Source organism: Rhinoderma darwinii, chromosome 4 (assembly GCF_050947455.1).
Source record: "Rhinoderma darwinii isolate aRhiDar2 chromosome 4, aRhiDar2.hap1, whole genome shotgun sequence".
NCBI lineage: Eukaryota > Metazoa > Chordata > Amphibia > Anura > Rhinodermatidae > Rhinoderma > Rhinoderma darwinii.
The window spans coordinates 382,817,697-382,832,484 of NC_134690.1; positions in this window are offsets into that span (position 1 = coordinate 382,817,697).

A 14,788-nucleotide genomic window follows, 5' to 3' on the forward strand; every position below is an offset into this window, starting at 1 on the left:
GCCCATAATATGGTTCCGTATTGTGCTCTGTATTATGGGCCACCAGGCCAAATCTTTCTATTGCTTTGCTTTACGTATCTTGTACTGATCCAGAGTTACAACCTATTTTATAGTCCATTCTCATCCAGAGCTCCAGTTGCAATTCTGCTTTTGAGTTCACCCCCTGCCCCGTTATCCCTGCTGGTTCAATGTCTACACAGTGATTTGCATCCTGGAAAGTGTGTTCTTTACTCCGGACATTGTAATTGTTTATTTTATTTTTTTAAAACTCCTTTTTGTGGGGAAAACAGAAGGAAAGAAGGTAGGGGGAACAATGTATTACAATCAGCAGTCCAGAGGATCAGTTATATTTCCAGTAAACACAAATTACACATCATCAAGAGATTGACTTAACTGGTCAAGCAGGATAAGTAGATGGGGGGGGGGGAGAAAACAAAATAACTTTAAATTTTTATCTCGCTGTGCTTATAAAGGAAACAATTCAGATGCAACATTCACATGCATATTAAATTGTAAGTAATTCCCCACCTCATTGAATTTTAAAAAGAAAAACATAAATCAGGGATGGAAGCGTCTGTGGGAACCAGCCCACCGCGCACAGCCACCCCAACAGAACCCATCGTATCAGTGCGGGGACAGGGGAGCAATAGGAAGGACATGAAGAAGGAGCATGGCTCTCGCCCACACCAGACAACCACCAGGATCCTGACTGTATCTTACACGGGTGCATTCCCCAGGAGCACCTGTTCGTGGAACTAGACCGTTGGTTCAAAGCATTTCCGTATTTGTATTTGAATGTTTTGTGGAAATAATGAATGCAATGAATGTTTCCCATGTTTCAAAAAATTGTTGGACCTGTAATTCTTTATGGAGAGAGGCCTCCACCCAGTTCATTTTCAATAGATAGGATAATTTATCCAAGAATAATTTGAAAGGTGGGGGCTGATTAGCAAGCCAGGTTTGTAATATGGCTTTCACCTGTGAACTTCAGGGTCCATGTACCCAAACACCGCCCACAGTATCGTATCAGGGCCAAAATTAGTGAGGTGAGTAGTAGTGAATGTGCGTATGCGAGACCAAAATGTACAAATGTGCGGGCACGACCACAAACAATGGTAGAGATTGGCTGCGGGTGCTTGACATTTGAAGCAACACGACAATTCATAGATACCAATCTTATACCCCACACTTGGTGTCAAATACGGGCAATCTTAAGTCGCATTTCCAGAAAGCGGGCAGAGGGAAGAAATGTATGTGCCTACTCTAGAGCCTCCAGTATCGTGGTAGGAGTTAGTCTGATCGTCACCCTGCCATTTAGTTAAAGGAGTTTGGGATTGTGAGTAATCAAGGGGAACATGAAGGAATTGGTAGTTTCTAGATATTTGGCCCTTCGAGGAGTTGGGACTGGAGAATTTTAGGAGCAAATAAGGATTCCATTCCAGATCTGACCGTTGCGGTAAAACCTTTTTTTATATAACTGTCGACATGAAGAAAACTAAAGTGATCGATGGGTAACTCGGGATATTTAGAGCGGAGTTCTGGAAGTGTAAGAGCCCTACGTTAGGTGATTCCTAACGTGTGCCATCTGTGGATAATAGCCCGTGGATTACCATTCTGAAAATGATTATTACAAATAAGTGGCAAGTGTAGAGGTAACAGAGGAGAAGGCTGGTGATGTCGCCTGATTTTCTGCCAGGCTTTCCAAGTGACAAAAAGTAGCGGGCTAGCTCTAGTCTCTACAGATAATTCCTCATATGGAATATGCAGGAGTCCCGACAAAGCCTGTGCAGAAAATAATCTGGAATCCAGATTGTACGAAGCATAATGAGAGGTGCTCCCAAGCCAGTCCGAGACATAACGGAACAAGGCCGCCAGGTTGTACTGCCTAATGTTGGGGAAATTAATGCCCCCATTGGCTCTTGTTTGTTGTAAAATCTGGTAGGCAATGCAGGATATCGCACGCTCTCTCTCGCTCTCGCGTTTTTCATCTTTAGGGGTGAGATATATTGGGAGGGTATGGAAAATATATAGACCAGGGAACTCCGTCCTCTTAAGAAGATTGGCCTTCCCTAGGTATGAAAGGGTGAAGTGTTTCCAATTTGAGAGAGTCCTTTATAATTCCTCTATATAACGTGTGATATTAAGTCTGTAGAGTTTAGCAGGGTGTCTGGAGATTTCGACTCCTAAATATTTGATCGCCTGAGTGTTCCATCTAAATGGGAAGACGGCTGCCCAAAGGGGTTTAGAAGGCCCTCTCAACAATAATGTTTCTGTCTTGTCCCTATTAAGATAGTATCCCGATAATCGGCCCACCCAGTCTAGTTCTTCAAGAAGGGGGTTTAGTGCCCGCTTGGGGTCTGTAACTACCAACAGGATATCATCCACAAAAGCGGCTACTTTTAGTTCTAGGTCTTGTACAGTAAGGCCCTGAAAAGTTAAGGTCTTAGAAAGGTGACGTAGTAAGGGATCTATGGAAAGATTAAACAGAAGGGGGGACAGGGGGCATCCCTGCTTGGTGCCTCTAAAAATATCTATAGGGGTAGAGTTATGCCCATTGGTCGCCGCCTCCCTACCAAGGGACTGGATGAATTTGGTAAAAATAGAACCCACCCCCGTACGGACCAGCACCTCATCCAAAAACGGCCATGCCACAGTATCAAATGCTTTCTCAGCGTCGAGACTCATTAACATAGTCACCGGCTGCGCGGGATCCTGCTACGGCTATGGCAGATCTGATATTTTTTATACAAGTCCTACCTCGTGTAAAACCCGTTTGAGCATTAGACAAAAGATCAGGAAAGAAGCATTGCAACCTATCCGCCAGTATTCTGGCCAACAGCTTGTAGTCGTGGTTAAGTAACGAGATAGGACGGTATGATTGAGTCAGGGAAAGATCTTTATGTGGTTTGGCTAAAAGCACTGTGCGTGATTCTGTGAAACGGTCAATGGGCATGGGGTGCAAAAACGCATCATTATATAAATTAGTCAAAACGGATCCGCTGCGGCGCCAAAATTTTATAGTATTCTGATGAAAATCTGTCTGGACCCGGAGTCTTCCCATTAGAGGCTGTTGAAATAGCTCGCCTCTCCTCATCCTCCTGTATCTCTGCATTCAATAAAGCTTGTTACATATAGTTACATAGTTTGTACGGTTGAAAAAAGACACATGTCCATGAAGTTCAACCAAGGGATGGTTGCTTTACACAGAGAGGGAGAGCAATTCAACCGTGTCCAGAAAGAAGTTAATGTCTGGGGGAGAGGCCAGGGCCACTCTATAAAGATCTTCATAGTAAGCGGTAAAAATGTTTGCTATTTTCGTTGATTCAGTAGACACAATACTTGTAAGGGGATTACGTAGGGACAAAATCGGTTTGTAGGGATGCTTTTGTTTTGCGATGGTCGCGAGTAGCTTACCAGTTTTATTCCCCCATCTATAAAACCTGTTCTCTGTGGATTTAACCTGCCAATGCGATTCAGTATGGATAAAAGCGTCTAACAAATGTTTTGCAGTTTGGTAAGTCTGTTGGTTGAGTGGGGTAGCATCATCTATGTAAGTTATTTGGGCCACTAGTAGATCCTTGTATAGGGCATCAAAACGGGCTTTCTGTATTCTCCGCTTCTGAGACAGATATCCTATAATATGCCCTCTCATCACTGCCTTGGACGTCGCCCACAAGAGCGGTACATTTTCCACATGGGGGAGTTATCATCCAGATAGTTGCCCCAGTGCAGGCACAGATATTGTTTGAATTCCTCAGATTCTGCCAAGTAAGCGGAAAATCGCCATATTCTAGTTTTTGGTGAGGAGTGCGAGATCGACAGTCATAGTGATCGGAGCATGATCCAATATGGTGATGGGGTGAATCCAGGAGGAAGAGTGGGAGTCTAACAAGGACGTTGATATTAAAAAATAAACTATGCGTGAGAATGAATTGTGGGCAACCGAGTGGCATTTGTATTCACGTGCTCCCTCGTCCAGCACCCTCCAGGGATTGCATACATTGAGCGAATCCATGAAGAGAGGAAGCAGCAGCCTGAGACTGAGGGGTAGGAGGGGACCTATCCACGGCGGGACATTGCACCAGGTTGAAATCGCCCCCCGATAATTAGGCTATGTCTAGGGAGACCCAATATTAGTTGAAGAATTTCTGGATAAAATTCCTGCTGGTCATGATTTGGAGCATAGATATTGACCAACAAATAAGGGACATCGGCTATCTTTACATGTAAAATGAAGTATCTACCCTGTGTGTCACTGATTTGAACTTTCCAGTGTGTAGCGCAAGCCCTTTCTAAAAAGGATCGCCACCCCCCTTGGAAGAGGAAGAATCTGATGCTGAGTAGCAATCAGATAACCAAGGGGCCATCAATCTGCTCTGTGTGCCCGATCTCAAATGAGTTTACTGTAAAAAGAGAATATCGGGCAAGAGCCGTTTAAGGTGATTAAGCACCTTCTTCCTCTTCAAGGGTGTATTCAAGCCATCCACATTCCAGGAGAGGAATCGGATATGGGGAGAATTGTGATATGTGTCAGGAGGGTGCGTATGTTGGGTACTCATCCCGTGTCACAAAGCTGGATCCAAGTCAGATTATGAAACATCCAGCTGCACCCCGCGGTCCCAGCTAGCCGCGTGCCCAGCCTAATCCCAGTGGTGTGTGTAGCGGCGAGAACCATGCCCCCAGTCATATGCAAGAGAAAGGAGTTTAGCACAAGCGAGAATAGTAAATACAAAATAAACATGTAAACAACATCGATGGCGAGCCTGGGTTGGGGTAACAACATATTCGCCATCAAAGAGGTAGAACAGCTATAAGTAAAAATTTTTTGACTAGATGAATAATAAGCACATGTCCATATGCCACGTGTGCAAGCATCCCCTTTCAAAGACGTGAGTCACCCTGCACCATTTTTATTTATTTATGTTACTTATATAGCGCCAACATATTACGCAGCGCTGTACAGAGGTCCTCTTTTTTTACTGTCCCCATTGGGGCTCACAATCTAAATTCCCTATTTGTATGTTTTTGGGGTGTGGGAGGAAACCGGAGTACCCAGAGGAAACCCACGCAAACACGGGGAGAACATACAAACTCCATGCAGATGTTGTCCTTGGTTGGATTTGAACCCAGGACCCCAGCACTGCAAGGCAATAGTGCTAACCACTGAGCCACCGTGCGAAGTTGTCTTCTGGCCTGTACGGGGTCCTCAAAGATGAGTGTGTGGTCATCATCCTGCACCTTCAATTTGGCTGGGAACAAGAGTTGGAACCGAGTATTCCTGTCATACAGTATACGGCAGATAGGGGCAAAAGCTTTGCGTTTCTGAACGACCACTGCCGCGTAGTCCTGGAATATTAGGATCTCAGAGTCGTGGATGAGTAGTTCCCTCTGTTGTTTGTAGGCCCTTAGGACTTTCTCCTTTATCGCCCAGTGAAAATATTTGGCGATCACCGGACTAGGTCTGCCATCCCCCGCATTCCGCCCAGTTCTTGGAGGGCCCAGTCTGTGTGCCCTTTCTATCATGATCGAGTCACCGGCAAGCTCAATGGTCAGAGCAGTTGGGAGGTCTTTACAAAGATACTCCAGCAGTTGTTCACCAGTCACCTTTTCCGGGATGCCCACAAAACGGAAGTTGTTACGTCTATCCCGGATCTCCAAGTCGTCCAGCTTGTCTCTTAGCTCTTGATTAGAGGCTTGGATTTGCCGAACATTTTCCTCCATTGCCGACATCGAGGTGTCTGTCGTTACAACACTCGTTTCCAAGTCCGCAATCTTTTGGGAATGCGATGTAAGTTGTGCCAGAGCTGCATTAATAGAAGTGTGCAATACCTCCAGTCTTGTCAAAAAAGGGCAACAACATTTTAGAGACTTCTTGAGCTACCAGGGTGGCTTGGTTGCTGTCCATCTCACCGCTGTGCTGCGGACTGTATTGTGGAGACAACCTTGGTGGCGTAATGTCCCCTCCCATCGTCAACTCCGGTGCAAACTGCGGCCATGATGAAGAAGCTTTGGCAGATGAGGATTTGGGAGCCTGTTTGTCCCCTTTGGAGTTGCTTTTGGACTTTTGCATGTCGATGACTGAGAAAGCTGGGATCGGGTGTGTCTCCCTTCTGTATGTTTCGTTAGGAATTTGTCCATGACACAATCCCCAAACCGCGGGGAGAAGCGAGTGCGCCTAAGGAGCGCTACAGGTGCAAGCAGAGGGCTATGATGGGGAAGCAATTCAGTGATGCGTCACATATTCATTATGGCATTAGGAACATAGTGCTGCGATCCTAAGCATGTGAAAGCATGGTGAATACAGGAGGGCCGCCCTGAACCCCCAGCGAGTTATAGTAAGAAAAATCAACATACGTGCAGTAGCGCCCCACGTTTTTAGATAGTCACAGGCCTGTCCAGCCTCCGGGCGTGCGTCGCTTTAAATCAAGAGCCTAGAATATCTTGGCATGAGTATAGTATAGACCATGAGAAGCAGGCAGAGGTGTAATTCTCTGCAGTACAATGCTGACACAGGGGTGTAATGGCGGGACCCCGCTTCCACTATATGTGGCCCAAAATATTCAGGACTCAGAGCGGACCCTCGTGTGGCGCAGTTCCCTCTGCTCCACCACAGGGAGCTCAGAGAATCCCATGCCCGCGGCGTACAAGCCTGGGGAGAATATACTCCAGGAGGAGGACGTGAGTGTCACGCCGGGACTGCAGGCACAGGTAGCCTCCGTGACTATGGCCGCGTCTGTGGCCGTCTGGTGGGCATCAACAAGGCTGTAACAGAGAGCAGGACAGAGGACCTCCAATAATTATGCGTGGCCTGGGGGGTAGGGTAAAGGCTTCCCCTTACCTCTGCGTCGCAGGCCCTGGCGTTCTTGTCAGCCCGTGTGTGTCACCCAAGATGGCGACGGCAGCAGCAGCGACTGGGTCCGTTTCGGCGTTACACCGCCCAAGGCTCCGGGGAGGAGAAATGGTGAGCTCCCGTGATGCACCCGACTCTCTGTAGTCCAGAGAGGTGTCGATGCCCGGGTGTGAAGCAGGATGGCGGCGACACAACGCGGATTCAGCTGGCCATGAGGGAGCTCCATCTAAAAGCGGCCATCCACGATGCCACGCCCCCCGACATTGTAATGGTTATGAAAATCAATATTTCCCAATATTTCCCAGAATTAAATGTGGGAGAGAACATTACATTATAGGAACTCTGCTTAATTGTGTCTATCATCTCTGCCAACTGGCTCTAATAACCAGCAGAATTGTGAAAGAAGCTCTGGGCTATAAATCCGTCTCAATGTACTACAATGGGGCAGATCGATCATTACGGTCTTAAGCTTAACCCCTTCCCACTCCTGGACGTACTATTAGGTCATGGTAACTGCATCGTTCGCGCTCCATGACCTAATAGTACGTCACGGGAGGATCAGCCATTTCGGCCATCCTCCCGGCCCATACAGGAGCTGTGACAACTGCTGTCTCGTACAGCAGTTGCCGCAGCTGCTTCGGCGGGACCAATCGCATTGTCCCCGCTGATTAACTCCTTTGGAGCCACGTTCGATAGCGGCTATATGATAGCGGGCGGCGATGGTGGCTATGGCCTCCGGCTATGCCATCTACGGAAGCCTAGTGGGTCCTGACGATGCTTGCTGTCAGTGAGTAGCTGACCGCTCTAATACACTGCACTACGCATGTAGTGGTGTATTAGAACTGCGATCAGGGCCTCCTGTCCTCAAGTCTCCTAGTGGGACAAAAAAAAAGTAAAAATCCAGTACATCTCTCATGACAGCACAACAGGAGGTTGCCCTATTGACCTCTATAGGGACAGGAAGACAGAGAGGTTAAAAGGCCCCTCCCACCACCCACTTTCCAGTGTTCTTCCTGTCCCTACAGGGTCAGGAGCAGAGAGACGTCGCTCCTGGATAAAAAAAACTTGGGCAGGGAACGAGATCGGGGAGGCCGTGCACTCTCCCTTCTATTCCTCCTATGTGCCTAGGCTAATACCTCTCTAACGAGAGGTCCCTTAGCTCTCAACCAAAACACCTACCTTATGAATCTTAGGCAGGGTTCCGGTAGTGTGTGGGGTTCGGGATTCCCAAGCCAGGCTCCGGCCGAGACTGCGTGACCATGCGAGGACCGGCAGCTCCATAAGCTTGGTCGCACCGGCAACATCCTCGTAAGTGGAATAGCCACGACCGGAAATGACGTCGGGCTACTTCCGGTCCGCAGCCATCTTGGAAGGCGGGAAATTCAAAACGCCCGCATTTAAAGGGACCCGCACACGTATGTAGTTAGAGCTAATACCGCTAACGTGGAATTATATATACAGCCTTAAGCATATATCTTGTGGATTGGATATTGCATTTCACTATTGCTTGTTGCGGTGATGGAACTATCTCGTTCTGACGGAATTCCAGATATGTCCCAGGGTCATGTGAGTCTCATCCTTGGGGTAAGGGTTACAACTCCGTATTTAAGTACACCATACTTTACCTGCCTTTTTGTTTTCTCTAGGATAAAGATTCCTCTCAGAGACAAACTGATTGTGGGAAAAAACTGCCAGAGTCGCATAAGAAACAATTGTATCAAGAATTGTATCGCAAAACTACTAAAAGAGGAAGAACCAACGTTTATGTCTGAACTTAGGGCTATGATTCGCGAGGAAGTGAGTCAGTCATTAGCCTCCCTCACCCCTCCTCAAGAAACTCTGTTAAACTCCCAGGCAAAAAGGCCACGGACTGAAGTGGAATAAAAATGGTGACCGCCATCTCCTCAGGGGTCTGACTCTGAGCAGGAGGGTTATTACTTATCAGAGGGGGAGTTAGAAGAAGGAGAGGAACTCTTGCCTTTAGCCTCATCTACTCAGGAGAAAAAAAAATTCTTCTCTTCTGAGATGTCCAATACCTTAATCCAGGCAATGCGGGAGACAAGGGATATTCCCGAAGAAGACCAACCCCATACCATCCAGGATGAGATGTTTGGGCGTCTGACGGAGAAGAAAACAAAGATTTTTCCGGTAAATGAGAATCTCAAGAAAATGGTAACGATATAATGGGAGGATTCAGAAAAAAGACTCTTCATCTCAAGAGAATTTAAAAACAGACTTCTATTTGATCCAGAAGACACTAAACCTTGGGATGAGATCCCAAAAGTGGATATTCCAGTGACTAGGGTTGCTAAATAAAAACGCAATCCCCTTCAAAGATTCCTCTCAGTTGAAGGACCCCATGGACGGGAAGGCAGACGGGCTGCTAAAAAGAGCTTGGGAATCTTCATCCGCTTTAATCTCTACAAATATTGGGCCACATCTGTAGCAAGGTCGATGTTTATATGGTTAAACCAAATGGAGACCCATTTAATGATGAAAACATCAAGAGAAGATCGATTAGAAACTCTACCCTTACTAAAAATGGCAACCGGATTCTTGGTAGACGCATCAGCTGAATCCATTCGATTTGCTGCCAGGAATGGGGCTCTCTCAAATGCTGCTAGAAGAGCATTATGGCACAAGATGTGGTCAGGAGACACGAAGTCCAAAAACAAGCTATGTGCTATCCCATTTACAGGATCTCTGATGTTTGGTCCTCTCCTGGATAACATGCTGGAGAGCGCAACGGATAGAAAAAAGGGGTTTCCAGAAGAGAAACCTAAAAAGCCTCCTCAGTTTTGTAAATGTTTCGCCAACAGAGGGAAGCAACCTTACAGAACTACAGAGGGAAAGGAAAATCCGGTCGCGGAGTTATCCCAAGGGGGGTAGGGGGTCGAGGATATCTCCTCAACCCCAATAACTAATTTCAGCCCTCAAAGCAATGACGACAACTGGACCAGAATAACCCAGAACCCTTGGGTTCTACAGATTATAGAAGAAGGGTACAAAATAGAATTCTCCATTCCTCCAGAGAAGTTTCTAATAACAAAGTACCGATCAAGAGATCTTCATCAGATCCTTATCCTCGACATCCAAAAACTGCTACAATTAAAAGCAATTACTCCAGTTAAAGATTCAAGGCCCCCTATTCGAGAATCTTCTTGGTCAAGAAACCAAACGGTTCTTACAGAACGATAATCAACCTGAAGTTATTGAACAAATGGGTGAAATATCGAAATTTCAAAAAGGAGTCTATCAGATCAACTATCCCTCTAATAAGGGAAGAAGCGTCAATGTGTACGAACGATTTAAAGGATGCGTACTATCACGTCCCTATCCACCCTGCTTACCAGAGATTCCTCAGATTCGCGATTCAGAACTGTCCTTCCGTTCTCCACTTCCAATTTGTCTATCTCCCCTTCAGCATTTCCTCCGCCCCCAGAAGTTTTACAAAGATTATGGCAGAGATTATTGCATTCTTAGGAAGTCAAAACATAGTGATTATCCCATATCTAGACGATTTCCTGCTGACAGCAGACACTCCGTCTATCTTTAAACAGCCATCGGTTATAGGTTCTTTCCCTACTACAGGAATTAGGATGGATAATCAACTTCGGGAAGTCAAGTCTTCCTCCCGAAAACAGAAGGTCTTCTTAGGAGTGCTACTAGACTCCTCCCTTCAATATTCCTTCCTCCCAAGGGAGAAACAAGTACTTCTACTGACAGAAGTGAGAAAATTTTGGGGAAAGAGCACCTGTTCCATAAGAGAAGGAATGTGGATGTTGGAATTGATGTCGTCTTGCATCCAATCCATTCCATGGAGTCAATTTCACTCCAGACCCTTACAAAATCTGATCCTGTCCCAGTGGGATCGAAAACAGGACTCCTTAAATTCAAGAATTCAGACTTCCGGTTCCGGCGCTGGGGATGCAGGACGCGAGTGACTGAGCTCCCGCTCCCGTCCAGCCTGTAAGCTCGCAATAGTCGCTACGGCAACGATAATCAGCGGGGAAGTCACCAGCCTTGCACACGGCAACATCATCGGTGGTGCCTGTATGGACAGGTACCTCCTCAGAAGCGCGCAGAAGCCAGCCATGGAGGAATCAGCCGCGGCCGTGGTAAAGGGAGGTAAGATGGCGGCGCTTCCCGCCACTGCGACCCTGCTATACACACAGGAAGATGAGCTGCAGCACCATCAGTCCCAGCTTTCAAGCCCGGCAGAGCATGTACTGTCCGCTCTTCCAGTAGCCATTGACTATGTAACCCTGGCCCGTGAAGTAGCCAAACAGATAGCGCCAGACCTGCAAAAGGCGCTGGAAAAAACGGTGCAAGATTCTCTAAACCGCGTGCATGCGGAGCTGGCACAAGTCACTATCAGAGCTGATGAGTTAGAACAGCGTATGACGCTGCTGGAGGATGAAAATGAACGCCTGCAATCCAAACTCAAAGGGGTGCTGTCTGTTACTGCGCAGTTGGGGGACAAGGTGGAGGATCTGGAAAACCGCTCCAGGAGGAGCAACCTGCGACTGGTGGGGCTGAAAGAAGCGGTGATATCTGCTGATTTGCAGCGAGTGTGTGAGAGGACATTGCCGGAAGCCTTAGGTCTCCCCCGTCCCTGCCGGGTGGAGAGGGCGCATAGAGTGGGGCCGGGCCCCAGAAACCTCCCAGCAACAGCTGACCATAATTCACATCGTCCCAGACAAGTGATCTTCAAACTGTTGGATTACAATGACAAGGTGGCACTCATGAAAGCTTTCCGCAGCAGATCGCGTCCTTTGGAAATAATGGGCATGAAAGTGCTACTATTTGAGGATTTCTCGGCGGAGGTTGCAAAACGAAGGCGGGCTTTCAGCAAGATCTGCACCGCGCTGTTCCAAGCGAGAATACGCTTTAGCCTGCAGTACCCAGCCACCCTGCGGGTGTTTCAAGAGAACGGGCGGAACAAGGTTTTCACCACTCCACAGGAAGCGGAGGACGCACTTGCAGAGCTTGGTGGGAACAGATCACAGCAAGAGGAGCGTCACAGTCCAGTACATAGTCCGCAGCGCAAGTCAAGAGAAGACAAAAGGAACCGGCTAAATATGGAGCGTACCTGGGCAGAAGCCTTAATGCCCACACCTGGAAGATCCCGGGGGGGTCGAGCCGGAAATAGAGGGGACTCTCCGAAGCCGCAGAGGCGAACACGGGACCGCACCCGATCCACGTCTCCTGATTGACGGACGAAGTCCTTTTTGGCGCATTTTATTTAAGCTGATGTGATTTTGTGGACGCTGTAGACCAATTGCAGATTCCGACCAGATACAGATAAGTTTACAGATAATCTGAAAGTTATTGAGGGGGATATTTTGCGGTCTTATACAGCACTATGTACCGGTCAATAGTTGACCTATTGTTACAATGCTACAATGTTATCAAGGTTGAAGTATATGCATTCTGATATTTCCCTGCTTTTTCAATGCAAGATATTTGTGAGGGAGTTAGATCAGGATCTGAGATTGTCCCTGGTGGGCGGGATTGAACGGGAGCTATACAATGCCTCCCCCACGCAAGGGATTAGTGTTATCTGTTACAATGGCAGACTGAGGGACATTGTGGTAGGAGATAGGGGGCACGGAGGTAGGGAAACCTTGAAGCGAAGCAAGGTTCATAGGGAAATGTGAAGATGCAATCCTAACGGACTCTAGGCTGTTAAAGTAATGATAAGGGAAGGTACATAAGGGTGCGCAGGCGACAAAGAGGTACTGAGAGGGCAAGGGCAGGTGTTACTTCCTCATGGAAGGAGCCATATAGGCAGGCTGGGGGGGGAGGGGGAGGGAGGGGCGCGTTCTGGCATAACAGAAAAAAGTGAAGTCACATACACCAGTGGGTATTAAGGGACTGCTAACCCTTGCCGCAGGTGATTTTATGATTTTGTTAGGTAAGGGATGGTTGGCCTTGTTGGTTCTGGCTTACAAGCCAGGGTTTGGTTATGATGTTAATGATAATGTTAATGTTTGTACATGGCTTTTGGGAAAAGACGGATCTGACTCCCTGGACTCCACATGACTTTTAGGCACTTTAGCTCATCTTAAACACGGTCCAATAACATGAAAATAGTTTCTTGGAACGTTAAAGGGCTGAGATCCCCACAGAAACGGACCAAACTTTTAAGGCACATGAAACGATTGCATCCTGATGTGGCCCTATTGCAGGAAACTCACCTAACCGAGCCGGAGTTTAAGTATTTGCAAAAGTTCTGGGTGGGTCAGGTTTTTGGCTCGTCGGCAAGGGAGGGTAAGGCGGGAGTTATAATTCTGGTACATAAAAACTTTGCGTTTACGCTGGTGTCCCAGGAGCGGGATGACGAGGGCCGTTGGATCCATCTAGTGATGGAGCATGCAGGGGAAACCATCAGTATTCATAATGTGTATGGCCCAAATACGGTTAACACTGGTTTTTTTGGTCACTTGGAAACCCAACTCCAGCAGGATCGCACTAGGTTTTTGATTTTAGGGGGAGACCTTAACACTGTAAGGTCTTCAAAGGAGGATAGGAGCGCAGGGACTAGTTCGCAGAGAAATAGAGATAAGATCTTGCCCGACTTTTTAAGACACACGGCCCTAATAGATGCGTGGAGGAGTTTACACCCAGATGCGCGGGAATATACACATTTCTCTCATGTTCATCAGTCATGGTCGCGTATTGATTATTTGTTAGTTAGTGACGCAATGGCGCGACGTTTACGTGAAGCGGCAATTGAAGATTTAGTTATTTCGGACCATGCTCCGGTTACCATTACATTGGCTGACACAGTAGCTAGAGGAACGGATTTTATCTGGAGGTTTCCCGCTTTTCTGGCAAAGGATGAGGGCTTTACACAGAAGCTTAAGGGGTGGTGGATGGAATTCGATGGGGATAATGTAGCGCATCGTTCGGAACCGTCATTGTATTGGCGTACAGCCAAGGCGGTAATAAGAGGGAAAATCATGCAGTATATGTCTAATCTTAAACGTAAGACGACCGAAGGATACAAGGCAGCGAGCGACAGATTACGGCGTGCGTACACAGCATTCCTACATTCGCCATCAGTGCTATTGGGGGAGGAATGGAAGGAAGCCAAGCGACAGTTTGATCAATGGTTAGACAAAAGAGAGAGTATTTACCGGTCCCAATTTGATGCTGATTTAATGCGTTTCGGCAATAAGGCGGGCAAATTATTAGCGCGGTTAGCAAAGGGGAGGTATGCACCGGCACATATTTCAACACTTAAAGAATCAAACGGAACTCCTACCTCGGACCCAAAAAAAATCAATACCATATTAAGTAAATATTACCAAGCCCTTTACTCAGAAACACCCATAGATCTCCAAAAAGGGAGGGAATTTTTGGAGAAGGTGAAGTTGCCAGGGCTTACCCAGGAGCAGAATGGCCATTTGAGCGCGGAGATTACACTAGAGGAAGTTTGGAGCGCCATTAAAACATTATCTAACGGAAAGGCCCCGGGTCCGGATGGATTCACAGGGGAGTTTTTCAAATCTCTGAGAGAAGAAATCAGCCCTACCTTGGTGGCATATTATAATACTTTACTAGGAACGGGAGCTTTACCAGCAGAGGCCAAGGTAGCGCATATAAAGGTGTTACCCAAGAAGGGGAAGAATCCTCTTGACCCGGGGTCGTACCGCCCCATCTCGCTGATAGATCAAGATCAGAAATTGCTCACAAAAATTTTGGCCAATCGACTGGCTATGTATCTACCCATACTGGTGGGAAAATCTCAGGTAGGCTTTGTAAAGGGCAGGGCTGCAGTGACAAATTTACGCAAGGTATTGACGGTGCTAGAAACAGTTAGGCACGATCCCCAGCCAGGTACCAGGCCGGCACTTTTAGCGCTAGACGCAGAGAAAGCCTTTGATAACATACAATGGGAATGGCTGGGGATGGTGCTAGACAAAATGAACA